At 48.2% G+C, this 12,527-nt stretch overlaps 1 long non-coding RNA gene across 2 annotated transcripts in view; it reads left to right on the top strand.

The window, feature by feature from the left end:
• The first annotated feature begins 597 nt into the window (after positions 1 to 597).
• Positions 598 to 12,527, top strand: part of LOC145509117 (uncharacterized) — a 73,877-nt gene continuing 61,947 nt past the window's right edge. For both annotated transcript variants that reach the window (XR_014055866.1, XR_014055865.1), the window contains exons 1-2: positions 598 to 1,241; positions 7,785 to 7,823. This is a non-coding gene — a long non-coding RNA (uncharacterized LOC145509117). The remainder of the gene's footprint in view (positions 1,242 to 7,784; positions 7,824 to 12,527) is intronic.

Below are 12,527 nucleotides of genomic sequence, written 5' to 3'. Positions count from 1 at the left end.
GGAGAATCCCCATGGACAAAGGACTTGGCAGACTACAGTCTACAGGGTCACGAAGAGTCGGACATGACTGAGCGTCTAAGCACAGCACAGCACAACTTTATTGCTGATTTATAATTGTGTTGCTTTCCTTAAATGGAACTGGAAATGGGCTGGCCAGATTACAAAATCTGGTCCTGGTTTGAGGATTGGTGGAAGAGTGGAAGAGAGCTGGGCTGAAGCCATGTTCCTTTGGTGTCAGAACCAAACCTGCCGCACAGCAGTGCCAAAGACAAAAACAGCAACAACCCACAGTGGGTGAGGGCGTGGTGTCACACAGCGCTTCACACTGGTGAGTCTTCCATCCACATTCAACACATCCCTTCCAGCACATTCTCCTTCCCTGAGCCTTGAATCCCACTCAGTCACTGGGGTGGACTGTCCCCAGAGGGGCCTGGTCTCAGACATGAAGGTTCCTTGCAGCTGAGCTAGACCCCAGAGGAGTTGAGAGCTGGAGGCTGCCTGCTGACCCTGCTCCTTGGTGCTGGATGCCGGGCAGTAAGTCCACCCTTGTAGGGGTTGGTGATGCAGTTCCCGGTTTCCATGGTGATGTTTATCATTGTGGTACCTGGAGTCTAGAATACAAGGCATGCCTGGCCTGGGAGATGGATGATGCTTACAGGTTTGAGTCTTACTGATGCTCTCTTGGGTGGAGATTGGAGGTGACACTGTGTTTTTAGGAAGGGCGGGAAGACATGATACAGGCTCTGGGGCCCTTTCTGCACTCCTGGCCATCAATATGGAGGTGTCAACTGAAAAAAAAATGTTGCAGAACCTAAAAGTTGAGAACTATGTTTTATTCATCAGACTTTCTGAGAACTTCAAGCCCAGGAAACAGAACTCTCAGATCACTCTGAGGAGCTGCTCTGAAGAAGTAAGGGAGGAGCCAGGATATATGGGAGTTTTGTAACAAAACCAGGTAGCTGGAATATCAAAAGATTATTGTTAATTAAAGAAAACCGGACATCTTAAGCTTCCCTGGTGGCTCAGATGCTGAAGAATCCGCCTGCAATGCTGGAGACCTGGGTTCAACCCCTGGGTCAGGGAGATCCCCTGGAGGAGGGCATGGCAATACACTCCAGTATTCTTGACTGGAGAATCCCCATGGACAGAGGAGCTCAGCGGGCTACAGTCCATTGGATCACAAAGAGTTGGGCACAACTGAAGTGACTAAGCACAGCACAAAGAAAACCAGATGTCTCAAGGTAAGGAACTGAATATTTTCTATGTACAGGAAGATGCAAGAGTCTGGGCTCGTTGAAATCATCCCTTTGATGTGTACCTCAACCATCTGGGGCCAGAGTTCCGTGCTTTCTCATCCTGAGTCCCTGGGGTACCCTGTTGGGTGGGTCTGCAGTGGCTGAGGGCTTGGTGGCACCACCGGGGCGATTGCAAAGTGACAGCTTAATGGCTGCAGCATCCTTTGTTTACTGGTATCAGAGGAAACACTTTCCATTCACAGAAGAGAGAGAAGTCTGAGGGCATCAGGGCAGGCAGAAAATTCCCTCCTTCCTTCCTTCCTCCCTCCCTTCCTTGAAAGGAACCAACATCAAGTTAGAAGCCATAGGAAGAAGAGTAGGCAGGAGCAAGGGCCCCAGTGAGGCTAAAACATCACAGGAAACAGCCTCATTGACTATGGTTTTTGCTCCCTGACAGCCCACTCCCAAGCTACCAGGGGTAGGGGCTCTGCGGCAGCAAGTCCTGAGGTCCAGGACAATGACAAGACTCCTTGGGGAGAGAGCGGGTTTGAGTAATGCCTCATCTACATGCAGGCAGCAACAAGCAGGATAATTTCCCACCACCTGAGCACTCTTCAGCCCCCAGGCCTTGAGCATGGATGTGCCAGGCTGGCAGGGAGAGGGCCCTGGGGCCGGCATGCACAGCCTGTGTGTGGCTCCGGGTCCCCAAGTGGCCAGTCTGAAGCTGATGTCTGGAATCCAGCCTGAAAACTTTTCTTGGAAGCATGTCCGAGTCAGGGATGCTGCCAACTCTGCCCATCAAACTGGATACGTGCAATGAACCCGCAGGTGGCTCAGATGTGCTGGAGCTTTGGCACAAAATGCTAGTAAAGCTGATATGATGCAAAAGTGGTCCTAGGCCCATGCCAGGCTCTGAACCACACTTGTAAAACTCTCCCTATGAGAACTATGTCATGAGTCTTGTTATCCCCATTTTAAGAGAAGACTCTTGAGAGTCCCTTGGATAGCAAGGAGATCAAACTAGTCAATCCTAAAAGAAATCAACACTGAATATTCATTGGAAGGACTGATGCTGAATTTCCAATACTTTGGCCACCTGAAGCGAAGAGCTGACATTGGAAAAGACCCTGATGCTGGGAAAGATTGAAGGCAAAAGTAGAAGGAGGCAGCAGAGGATGAGGTGGTTAGATAGCATCACTGACTCAATGGATATGAATTTGAGCAAATTCCGGGAGATAGTAAAGGACAGCGAAGCCTGTCGTGCTACATTCCACAGGATTGCAAAGAGTCAAACAGGACTGAGCAACTCAACAATACTACTGAGGTGGGCTGTGCTAACATTTTGAGGGTTTATCTCATCCAACACTCACAGCTCAATGATGTGGGTGCTGCTATGACCCCCTTTCAACAAAATGAGGAAACTGAGGCTGAAAAACGTTGTCTATAATTTAGCAGCCTTTGGTTCTAAGCAACGAGCTGGAAGAGTGAGGGCAGCAAAGGATATCACACTAAATCCTGCTATCCTGGCTGAGAAGGGCAGGTGGAGCTTTGCTTTAAAGGGAGGCCTTGAGATAATTTGGTTTCCCAGGTAGCTCAGTGGGAAAGAATCTGCCTGCCAAAGCAAGAGACAGAAGAGATGTGGGTTTGATCCCTGGGTCAGAAAGATCCCTGGGGAGGGCAAGCAACCTGCTCCAGGATTCTTGCCTGGGAAATCCCATGGATAGAGGAGCCTGGCAGGGTAGAGTCCACAGAGTTGCAAAGAGTCGGACATGACTCAAGCAACTTAGTACACATGCGTGCTTGAGATAATCCAGGCCACCCTGTGGCCTCCTGCTTCCTTGCTTATTCACTGGGAGCTGTCATAGTTGACCTTGACATCATCAGGCTGTTATGCAGAGAGGGAATAAAAATGTAGCAGACTCGATCCCAAGAGCAATTGCTGGTCCCTCTTGGTGTTCAGGGCAGTGATCTGAGCTCCTTGAGGGAAGCAAAGACCAAATGAGTGATGCCCCAGAGGAGCATGTGGATCAACAGGGAGACTGAAGCCATCACAGCTTCTGCTCTGTGTCAGAGGGCATGCAGGGTGCTTTTACATATTCGTTTCCTCACTTAAAGCTGGGGCAACCAAGGGTGCTGAGTGACTGGTCTTAGGAACATTTTCATTGTAAGGCAACTGGGATAATAAAGGATTCATATGCCAAATGGTAGGGCTTTCCTTTTAGCTCAGTTGGTAAAGAATCCACCTGCAATGCAGGAGATCCCAGTTTGATTCCTGGGTCGGGGAGATCCCCTGGAGAAGGGATAGTCTACCCACTCCAGGATTCTTGAGTTTCCCAGGTGGCTCAGCTGGTAAAGAATCCACCCGAAATGCAGGAGACCTTGGTTTGATCCCTGGGTTGGGAAGATCCCCTGGAGAAGGGAAAGGCTACCCACTCCAGTATTCTGGCCTGGAGAATTCCATGGGGTTGCAAAGAGTCAGATACGACTGAGTGACTTTCACTTTCACTTTTCATGCCCAATGGTAGGAGAAAATGTAGAGGGATCCAGGCTTGTTTATTACCATCTATAAGAAATGATAATGATATTGATAATGACTGTGTTTGCCATATCAGCAAACAAAGCATGTTGCAGCTATCAGTCCATCAGCCACTTCAGTGTCCCCAACGGTGTACCCTGAGCAGATTCAGGATGGAAAAGAACAGGATACTGGCCCCAGATAAAAGTGCATATCAAAGGAATGATTTCCATCAGCCCAGACTCTTGTACCTTCCCATACATAGAAAAGGGGTAAAATTCATTAACTTGAGATGTTTTTTTTTTCTTTAATAGTATTCTTTTGATATTCCTACGACCTGGTTTTTCTTATAAATCCCCCTATATATCCTGGCTCCTCCCATACCCCTTCAGAACAGACCCTCTGAGCTGTCTGCCTTCTGGGCTTAAGTCCTCAGTATGTCTGCAGAATAAAATATAATTCCCAGGTGGCACAGTGATAAATCCACCTGCTAATGCAGGAGACACAAGAGACTTGGGTTCGGGAAGATCCCCTGGAGTAGGAATGGCAACCCACTTCAGTATTCTTGCCTGGAGAATCCCATGGACAGAGGAGCCTGGTGGACTCCTCTGTACCGGTGTACAGAGGCTGAATTTTGGCATCAGAGTCATGCGTGCAGCAGGTGGAAGCAACCTAGTGGGCTGGGTTGCTGGGGATGAGGCTCCAGAAAGAAGGGATAGAAGTCTCTGTGCATCCCACTCTCTGAGATTCTCTGGTTATGTTTCAAACACCTTCATTTGAACTTCTGTGCTTTTTGCAAGAAGCAAGAATGGGGTTAATCTGCTTCCAGTTAAAGGCAACCACTTGCTTGTTCTCTCTGGGAAAATGCAAGATTTGCAAAGTTGACTCTAATTAAGAATCACAGACCTTCTTAAGGAAACAGTGATTATGCATCACAATGAAAGGAGAAACAGAGCCCAGGAATGGAGAATTGGCCAATTGTTCTTCCCAGCTGGGAGCACCAGTCCCCTTTTGATAGCAAGCTTATTGTCTGTGTGTATAAATTTTCCAAATTCTCCCCCAGTGGCTCAAAGGAGGAATAAAGAAGAACCATTTTTAACCTTCTGAAATGAAAAGGAGTCCCAAACCTGCTCTGAATTTTGGCTGTGCAGACACTCCTGTCTAAGGACCACATTTATTGCTCCGGATCTCCCTCTGGAATCAGGTTTATTTCAGAGGAATTCTTGTCCACAAAAGAGGAGAAACAAGGACTTGGACTTACTTGGGAAATGGCTGTCAAATCAGTTATGCCCTGAATAAGATATGCTCAGTTGCTCAGCCATGTCCAACTCTTTGAGACCCCATGAACTGTAGCCTGCCAGTCTCCTCTGTCCATGGGATTTTTCAGGCAAGAATACAGGAGTGTGTTGCCACTCCCTTCTCCAGGGCATCTTCCCAACCCAGGGATCAATAGCTTTATTGCTTTGTCAGGCAAAGGGGACCACAGCAGGTTATTGCTCTCAAAACTGTGTCCCACCTTGGAAGGGGTAATGAGGAGTTTTATAGTAACTGTTCAAGGAGCAGGGCATGGTCAGCTCATGGACATTCTTCTGATGGTTTCTTGGTGAGAAGTGGGAGTCAGCATCATCAACCTTCTGGTTCCAACTGGTCTAGGATCTTATGTGCTTATGGGCAGCATGCAGTTAACTTCTTCCACCAGGTATGAGTTTTAGTATCTGCAAAACAGCTCAAAGGATATGGCTCAGAATATTGTCTACAGTCCTTGAGGAAGAACTAAAAGTTCTTGATTTTCTTTAATGGCAAGAGCATTCTTATTTTGTCTTCTGTTCAGTTCAGTCACTCAGTCGTGTCCAACTCTTTGCAACCCCATGGACTGCAGCATGCCAGGCTTCCCTGTCCATCACCAACTCCCAGAGCTTGCTCAAACTCACGTCCATCGAGCTGGTGATGCCATCCAACCGTCTCATCTTCTGTCATCCCCTTCTCCTCCTGCCTTCAATCTTTCCCAGCATCAGGGTCTTTCCCAGTAAGTCAATTATTTGCAGCAGGTGGCCAAAGTATTGGAGCTTCAACTTCAGCATCAGTCCTTCCAATATTTTGTCTTGCTTGACTGTTTTTCTTTCTTTCTGCATTTTCTCACTTTTCTGATTAAAATCATTCTTTGACTAAATTTTTCTCCAGTAAAAAGCAGGCAGAAAACATGGGTTGGGGTCTATTCTGGGAAGGCCTCATAGGGTCCTGCTGGGTTACAAGGCAGGGTTGTCTTCAAGGGCATCACCAACTCAGTGGACATGAGTTTGAGCAAGCTCCAGTAGACGGTGAAGGACAGGGAAGCCTGATGTATGCAATGAGTCGGCCACAAGTGAGCAACTGAACAACAACACATTCAAATGATAAAGAGGTTAATAGGGTTACAGCTCTGAGAGGAGTGGCCCTGGATATGGGTGTCAGATATCAAATGACACTTGGGTTGGGAGGGAGGGGCTGTAGAAATGGGGGGTCACGTGTCCCTTCTGGAGGGTTGTGGCTCCAGCCCGTGCTGGCCCAGTGTTCCCAGAGAGACTTGTTTCTGAAAACGAGCTGGCATCTGGATCCTTCTGAGAAATATTATCACTGTTAAGTATCAGCCACTAAATCAGTTCATCCTTACATGCCCAGGACAAATGAGATGTAATCTGGGAGGCTAATTTGACCTTCTGGCTTCCAGCTTTCAACTTCTGTCCTAGAGGATGAGAAACGAGGTTCTGCTAAGGTGGTGACAAGCACCACATGCTGTGTCCTCCCAAATTTGTATGCTGAGACTAACCCCCCAGTGATGGTATTGGAGGGAGGACCTCTGGAGGGGGGTGATTAGGGCATGTGAGATGTGAGTGGGGCCCCCATGATGCAATTAGTGCCCTCATTTGAGGAGGAAGAGAACTAGCCCTCTCTCTCCAGCATGTGGGGACACAGAGAGAAAGTGGCCATCTATAATCAGGGGGCCCGCCACCACCCCAGAACCAGATGGTGCTGGCACACTGCTGATGGGCCCCCATGCCTCCAAAACTGTGAGAAGTCACTGTCTGCTGTTTAAGCCACCCAGCCTGTGGCATTCTTTCTCAGCAGCTTGAACTCAGAGGAGTCCACTTGGTGGGCAGCAGATCCCTTGGTGACCACGCTCACCCAGGTTGCCTGTGGGGAGAGGCTCGTCTGTGTTCTTCTTTGCTCTTCCAGGATGCTGTGAGCAGGGGTACATGTGCTTATGTACCTGTATGCAGCCTCCCACGAGTTCAGGGTGTCGACTCAAGCTAAAGAGACTTTGGTTCTTCCCTGTGGTTGTCAAAAGTACCACAGGTGGTCCCCAAAGAGCTGCTTAATTATTCTTTTGGTTACTCCAGAGAGCATCTGGGGGCGGGTGCTGACACAGGAGGGTCTTCAGGAGGGCTTCACACAGGCACCTCCTGCATTTTAACAAACTTTTATTGGAATAGAGTTGCTTTACAGTGTTGTATTACTTCCTGCTGTATAGCAAAGTGAATCAGTTATATGTATACATATAACCCCTCTCTTTTGGATTTCCTTCCCATTTAGGTTACCATTGAGTACTGAGTGGCATTCCCTGTGCTATACAGTAGGTTCTTATCAGTTATTTATTTTGTACATAGTAGAGTATATATGTTAGGGCTTCCCTGGTGGCTCAGACAGTAAAGAATCCACCTGCCAATGCAGGAGACACGGGTTCAATCCCTGGGTCGGGAAGATCCCTTGGAGGAGAAAATGGCAACCCACCCCAGTATTCTGGCCTGGAGAATCCTGGCAGGCTATGGTCCATGGGATTGCAAAGAATCGGACACAACTGAGTGACTAAGCATGCACACAGTGTATATATATTAATTTCAATCTCCCTGTTTACCTCCTGCTTTTTGAAAGCTTTTCTTTACCACTTCACTTTTACAAAAAGCCTACAGTAGTACCCTTTTTTGAAAACAGAAGAGGATTTTCACTTTAACAAAAATAGCGAAAAGTGAAACTCACATCCAGTGTTTGTTTTGCAGGGAGCTGAGCTGTTATGGAGGCACTGAGCACTCAATGCCGTGAGTATAGCCCTGGCAAACCTCCTTTCTTCCCCAGGAGCCGTCTCACACCTCAGCATCCACCTGCGCTAAGCTTTGAACCGATTCTGTGCTTTATCTTGATTTATTTTGTGTATCCATTAGCAAGACATGTCCTAAGGCAATTGCTTCTTTGCTTTACATCATTTCGACTTAGGGAAGATTTCATATGTATGCTCTGCTTTTGCGTATCAGGGGATGCCTGTGTACTGAGAGCTGACAGATTTTAATGGCACCACTCCAGTTCAGTGTATCACCGCGGGCTCCATGTGATGTAGGACTGTGCCCAGGAGGGAGTGGGTTAGTTAACAGGGAGCAGCTCAGAGGTAAGGGCAGGGGGAAGGTGGGTGAGGATAGACCGACAGGCCTGCCACCAACTCCTTGCTCTGGTGATGGAGCTAATAACACGAACAGAAATCATGCCAACATCTTCCCTGGTTGACTGCCTCTGTGTGTCAGTACTTGACAATGTTATTGGGATCAATCTTCACAACCACCCCCAGAGTGACATGGTATAATTAGTTCCCATTTATAGGGGAGTCCATCATTAGCTTGTACCCACAGATCAAGCCAGCTGACCCAGCAACCAGCCTGGCCATGTTCCTCCTCCCTCACGGGGCTCTGGCCACTTGAGCTCCTGACCGTGCCTTCAGCCCTGCTCATCTCGCTTGGTTTTGCACTTGGTTCAGAGCAGGCGGTGGGGGGATGGTGGACACCCTGCACCAGGCTGCTCTGATTACACAACTTACTAATATCCACTCTTCTAGAGGGTAGGAGAGCGGATGACATGGATTGTGTAATGTGCCCCATACAGCGAGTGCTGCAATAGGTACATTTTAGGGAACCCCACCTCAATATTGAGTCTCCCCTGGTGGCTCAGTGGTAAAGAATCTGCCTGCCAATTCAGGAGATGGGGGCGCAATCCCTGGATAGGGAAGATCCCCTGGAGAAGGAAATGGCTACCCACTCCAGTATTCTTGTCTGGAGCATCCCATGGACAGAGGAGCCTGGCGGGCTATAGTCCATGGGGTTGCAGAGTCAGACACGACTGAGCACAAACACATACACGGCAAACACCTCGAAACCTCAGTGGCTTTGAGCCTCAGATGTTTGTACCTCTCATTCACAGGGCTGGGGTCAAGTTCAGCTTGGCTCCAGCATCTACGTTTTCCTGGGACCAGTCGCCGCCCAGGGCTGCATCTGCTCCCTGTGGCAGGAGCACCAGCGGGGCAAAGGAAACAAAGAAAATGGGCAACTTTCAATGTTTGAGGTTGAAGTGGGTTGTCATCCAAAATCCTCTGTGTCCTGAAGTCTGGATCAGGGCAAGACTCTTCCTCCAGGCAGAGACTGACACTGGAATATTCCTCTCCCTGGCCTGTCCCGGGGAGAGGTCACAGTCCTGAGCATTGCAGTTATGCATGCAAACCAGCTGGTTGTAGTTGTCTCTTTCTTATTTTTTCCCCTCCTGACTGTGGTATCATTCCCCTTGTTTGCACATATTCTGAATCACCTACTTAAAGGAAATTTTTCTTGCCCAGATCTATGCATCCTTGTATGCTACCTAAACGCAAATGAACAAAAGAGCACAAACCTGCCAAGATGTATTTTTAATGACTTGGCACTCCTTGAGAGAAAGCCCTGGGCATGTTGCTGCTGCCTGCCAACTCCATACTTTTGCTGTGGACGAGCACCCACAGGAAGTAATCAGTGCGTGATGAAGGCTGTAACACACAGAGGTGATGACTCAGGGGCATCATGGCCCTTTAGTTACCAACTGCTGGAAGCCTCTACCTCCTCATCTGTAAAAAGGGAACGTTGCCTATGATGCTGAATTAAAGGCAGCCCTGCAGTGTGCTGAGAGAGTGGTGTTGGAATCAGACCTAGAATATGAATCAGGGTGGGCACTTCCATCGCTTCCCCACACCTCAATGTCCTCATCTAAAAATAGAGGAGAACAGCTTTGAACTCATAAAATTACCCCCAGGACAAAATGTATGAGGATTTGGAAGGGATTTCGTACAACAACGAGTGTGAGGCACTTCCAATAGGGTTTGATGGCATTGGAATGATTGTCCCTGTTTGTTTTTCAGACCAAACAATAAACTGTGGTTTGCTGATGTGTGGTGAGTGGTAGGGTATTTGTTTTATCACTTTTATTGACTCAGCTGCTGGAGAGAGTTTGTGCCAGACAGGGACTGCCAAAAAGAGTATACTGGAGTCTGCTGGCTTTCAGTCACCTAGCTCAGAGCCTGTTGTCTGTCTCTTTTTTGTCTGTGATGCCAGGCTCCTGGGAGCACACTGGTGTCCCAGTGTGGGAGACTATAAAAAGGGCTGCAAATCCTTCCCTTGCCTGTATCCATGCCTGGCCATGTTTTGATACACAGAGTCTGTTTCTCTGCCTCTTGAGTCTGGGTTGGCCGTGGCACTAACTTTAGTCAGTGGGAGGTTTGCAAACATGAAGCAAGCAGAGACTCAAGAGTACTTGCCCCCTGGGGCTCTGCCTTGGGGCATCTGGGGTCCTACTGGATGGTTCACCTGGTGAATGAAGAGAGCCACGCCATCCAGTCTCCCCCACTGCTCTGCTCATCTGGCATCCAGCCAACCCCTGAAGCAGAGTCATTAGCTGGTCGGTACTTGACCACATGAGCCCAGTTAAGAGAAGAACAGCAGGCTGGCTGAGCCTGGTCCAAATGGAAACCTACAAAATCATGACTCTTGTGTGATGCTACGAAGTGTGGTTTTCTTATACAGTTAAAGCTCATGACACAATCAGTGCTCCTGGTGAAGACCACGCACTTTCCATCTTGATTGGGTTCCTTCCATAGGCATGTGATAATGTTGATAAACAGAGTAGCGGGCTGTGTCTGGGTCCCCACAAACCATGCTCATGTTCAATGGTTCAGTAGAACCATTCATAGAACTCAGGAAAGCTATTCTACTCATGGTCACAATTTATTGCAAAACAAGGGTACACATTAAAATCATCAAATGAAACAAGACACACTTCCTGTTGTCCACTTCCGGTGGGGTTGTATGAACCACCTTTAGTTCTCTGAACAGCCCTGTGTGACATCATGCAACTTTCTGTGCCCTGATAAAGGGGAAGAGCACTTCTCGGGCAGGAGAATAATTCAGACCCAAGTGTCAGAAAGTTCGTGGCTCAGATGATGTCAGACGTGTGCTGTGTATAGAAGCTTAGTGTGGTTGGAGCCCAGGTTGCTATGAACATCCTAGAACGCTGTCATTTACATAAGAGCTAGCAAACCAGCCTTGTGCAAGGCTCCTTTACAGATCTCTTTAGTCAAGTCTCCCTTCCCCTCACCCTCAGTCTCCTACGTATAGAATGAGCTGGTCAGATGAGATCACCTCCAAGGCCTCATTTAGTTTCATGATGCTCTGACCCTCCAAACTTGAAATGTCACTTGCAGGACTCACTGACTTGGGGCCTGGATTCTGACAATGCCCTTTAAATGTCAGAGATTGTATTTCCTTAGTCATTATTCTAATGATCTGCTTGTCTTATTCATTCCAAATGGAGATGTGATCTATTTCCAGTCCCCAAGATAATCAAGTTTTAATTAATTTGGAAGAAGGATCCGGAGGTATCAGTAATTCCATGGCTCTTCCATCCCTTGAAAGTGTGAGAGACATGAACCCTGTGTTCATCCCCTGGTTCGTTCATTCAACAAGCACATCTTCAGCCCTATTGTGCACCAGGCACAGAGCTGCATACCCAGGGCACATGGATGCAGAGATATGACTACATGGAGCTCACAGGTCAAGGATGGACAGTGACAATGAGTGACAGCCATGGTGCAGGGTGATCTGTGCTTTGCTGAAGGAAGCATCAGTCCTTCATGAACCCAGATGGGGCCACCCACCCAGGTTGCACACCGCCCCCCCAGAGAATGCTCCCTAAAAAAGCAAGCTGGGCATTTAAGATGAAGATGACTTGCCAATGATGTGGGTTGGGGGGAGGAGAAGAATGGGAGGGTGCACCAGGCAGAGAGGGCAGTGCTGGCAGGGCGAAAGACATCAAGGACGTTCACCAAACTGAATGTAAGTTGGGTGCTTTTATGGGCCATACAACATATGAGGTTCCTTACTTAAGCCAGCCAGTGGGCTGCTGCTTTCACGATCTCCTCTCCACAGAAGAGTAAATTGAGCTTGGGGACATTACATATAAAAACCAAAGAAAGCAACTCAAGTTAGTTAAAAGCAGAACTTGATGCTAAGAATCTCTGTCTGCAAACGAGAGCAGGGGGAATATTTGGAGAAGTACTTCCCTGAGGTTAGAGAGAAGACAAGTGGGATCACATGGGTCTAGGGAGATAGCTAAGGGCCAGGGAACTGGGAGGGACTTGTGTGAGAGGCTGAATTTGGCTTTTACTCAAGGAACCAACAATGGAGAGAGGAGGATGAGATGGTTGGGTGGCATCATTGACTTAAAGGACATGAATTTGAGCAAACTCTGGGAGAAATTGGAGGACAGAGGAAGCCTGTCATGCTGCAGTCCATGGGGTCACAAAGAATCGGACACGACTGAACAACTGAACAACATGGAACCAACCATATGCAGTGATAGGAATGGAGTCTTGAGCCCAGGTAACACCTGCTGCAGTGACCCAGGCAGAAGCCAGGGGTGTGAAGTCCTCCAGGAGCAGTGGAACAAAGATATAAGAGGTC

The sequence above is a fragment of the Giraffa tippelskirchi genome, chromosome 6 (assembly GCF_054371585.1).
Source record: "Giraffa tippelskirchi isolate mGirTip1 chromosome 6, T2T-mGirTip1v1.2.pri, whole genome shotgun sequence".
Lineage (NCBI taxonomy): Eukaryota > Metazoa > Chordata > Mammalia > Artiodactyla > Giraffidae > Giraffa > Giraffa tippelskirchi.
The sequence above is the reverse complement of the archived record's forward strand: the minus strand, read 5'-3'. Positions and strand labels throughout refer to the sequence as shown.